We start from the raw sequence: 2,374 nt of genomic DNA, 5'->3' as shown, positions 1-2,374 counted from the left end.
GTGGTCAACCAGGTTACGGGCGAATACGAAGCACGCGAGCTAACTATGATTGCCTACTTGGCAAAGGTAAAGGAGGCTCTGCTCAACTTCCAGTCACACTTCATCAAGCAAATCCCGAGGTCAGTGAACACTGAGGCCGATGCCCTATCCTGGTTAGCCAGCATCAGTCACAACGTAATGAGAACCGTGTACATAGAGGACTTACCTCGGCCTAGCATTCTCGGTGGGGCAGAGGAGGTCGCTCCTGCCCTTGAAGCAGAGCCGAGCTGGATCGACCCACTCGCGAGCTTCTTGCTAGATGGGACCCTCCCTACGGACCGCAATGCAGCCAGAAGGGTGCAGCACCAGGCAGCCAAATATGTCATAATAGACGAACGGCTGTACCGACGGTCCTACACGCTCCCCTATCTGCATTGCTTGCAACCTGCCGAAGCCGAGCTCGTACTCCACGACACTCATGAAGGTCTGTGCGGCGGACACTTGGGAGGCAGGGCCCTCACCCAGAAGGCACTTCGACAAGGGTACTACTGGCCAACGATGAAGGCAGAGGCCATCGAGCTTGTCAGAAAATGCGACAAGTGTCAGAAGCATGCCAATATCCACCATCAGCCTACCACCAACCTCAAATACCTCACCAGTCCATGGCCCTTTGCACAATGGGGCATCAACCTCCTGGGGCCATTCCTGCCAGCAACAGGTGGAAGGAAGTTCCTAGTGGTGGCGGTAGATTACTTCACAAAGTGGGTAGAAGCCGAACCTCTCGCAACAGTTACAGCTCGAAACGTACAGAGCTTCTTTTGGAAGAATATAGTATGTCGCTTCGGGATACCTCGGGTACTGATCTCTGACAATGGCAAGCAGTTCGAGGACATCAAGTTTCAGGAATGGTGCCAAGATATGGGGATTCGGTAGAACTTTACATTGGTCGCACACCCGCAGGCAAACGGTCAAACAGAAGTGATGAACAGAGCTATTCTCCGCGGACTAAAAGCGCGACTAGACCGAGCTAAAGGGTTGTGGGCGGACGAGCTACTAAGTGTTCTATGGGCTCACCAAACTATGGAAAAAACCACCACGAGAGAGACCCCCTTTAACCTCACCTACGGCACTGAAGCGGTAATCCCGACGGAGATCGAAATACCTACTGAAAGAATTGTAGGATCCATCTCATGGATGCCATAAAGGTTGCGGAATTGGTGGGCGAATTTCAAAAATTTTCCTACCTTCTCCCAACTGGGAATCACATTCCCTAAATTTAGAATACAATATTCAAGGATCCTACTTGAACCATAATCGAACCAGATCTGGTCCGGTTCAAGGATTCAAGTAATCCCATACTGCATGTGCCTTGGGTCTCACCCTGGTGGCCGAGACAGGCCATCTCAACACTTGGTGGCACACCAGTATCAGCCTTGGCAGGATAAATCTCCCCAGACTTATCCAATGGCTGTGAACATTTAAAACTAACACGAGTCTCTATAAGCATCCAGTTTTAGGGTCTTACACAGAATTATACCAAACAACATGAATCAAACATGCACTTTTATTTATTTCCACTAATTAACAAAAGTACATCAAATCGGATAGAAGCTAAGGGCATAGAAAACTGTCTAACACCTACACTGCGACTAGAAGCATACGACGATCAGACAAATGGAGATGAGCTACGTACCAACCTCGACCTATTGGACGAGGTAAGAGACCTCGTGTACATCCGAACCGTAGCTTACCAGCAAAGAGTAGCTCGGTACTACAATGGCAGAGTAAAAAAGTGGAACTTCCGCGTCGACGACCTGGTTCTCCATAAGATCATGGCACCCGAGCCCGACGTGGGCAAACTTGGACCGAATTGGGAAGGGCCCTACCGAGTAAAGAGGGCGCTCGGGGGAGCATACGAGCTTGAAACATTAGAGGGCAAACAAGTACCCTGAGCAGGGAACGTCATTAACTTAAGACGATACTACCTATAAATTACCAAGCGAAGTGGACTAGGAGTCGCTATCAGAGCCTGAGGGTTAGAATGACGAGCTAACAAGGACATCGGCACCATAAGACTTAGTCACCTCTTCATGAACACGCAAACGCAAAATGATAACGAGCTAACAAGGACCTCGGCATCTCATTATCAGAAGCATATGGTCAGTTCGGCAATATAGTCAGTTCGGGAAAAAGAGGGTGACAACTACTTAGTCAAAAGAACGTTTCATTACAAAACACTCTGTTTACATTCCCAAAAAAAAAAAAAAAAAAAAAAAATATATATATATATATATATATATATATGCTCTGTTTACATCCCAAATAGTCCGACAATCTCAGTCCTCACCCTTGGAAGGCACGTTGACGATACCCGAGGGTCCTGCCTCATCCTCGG

The sequence above is a fragment of the Nelumbo lutea genome, chromosome 1, assembly GCF_056320005.1.
Source record: "Nelumbo lutea isolate HS-2025 chromosome 1, American lotus-T2T, whole genome shotgun sequence".
NCBI classification, from domain to species: Eukaryota; Viridiplantae; Streptophyta; class Magnoliopsida; order Proteales; family Nelumbonaceae; genus Nelumbo; species Nelumbo lutea.
This window is presented reverse-complemented; position numbering follows the sequence as displayed.